The 433-nt window shown below is 30.0% G+C and overlaps 1 protein-coding gene across 2 annotated transcripts in view; it reads left to right on the forward strand.

The window, feature by feature from the left end:
* Positions 1–433, forward strand: part of spry2 (sprouty RTK signaling antagonist 2) — a 356,144-nt gene that overhangs the window by 191,332 nt on the left and 164,379 nt on the right. The gene's annotated exons all lie outside the window — the stretch shown is intronic.

The raw sequence follows: 433 nt of genomic DNA on the forward strand, positions 1-433 counted from the left end.
AAATGTGGTATTAAAAAATATTTTGGATCGTTTTGTAAAATAAAAATAGCAAATATTAGACAAAATCTCATGATTTTCATTGAATTCTAAAGGCTTTGTTTCAACTCCGACTAAATTCACTTGTTAATTGCTCCAAATAACACGACATTCAAGTACTGTGATTTTATTTTCATTCTTGCGTCTGTTTTATAGAAAATACAGAAAATATTTTCTGCGCTTTCAAACGTAAAATTCAAAACCATAAAACCAACCATTTATTTTCAGAAGCAGCTTAATTCCTGGAAGTAACTCAGCTACTGGTGAGCAAAGGCGAGGAACTCCATGATCGGGTCACGAAGTTAAAGGAGAAATCATATATTTAAGCAAAATGGATCTTTTTTTAAAGGGCTAAATGTGTATTTTTACCTTACTTCAAAAATGATCCATTTTTTTT

The sequence above is a fragment of the Oryzias melastigma genome, linkage group LG2 (assembly GCF_002922805.2).
Source record: "Oryzias melastigma strain HK-1 linkage group LG2, ASM292280v2, whole genome shotgun sequence".
NCBI lineage: Eukaryota > Metazoa > Chordata > Actinopteri > Beloniformes > Adrianichthyidae > Oryzias > Oryzias melastigma.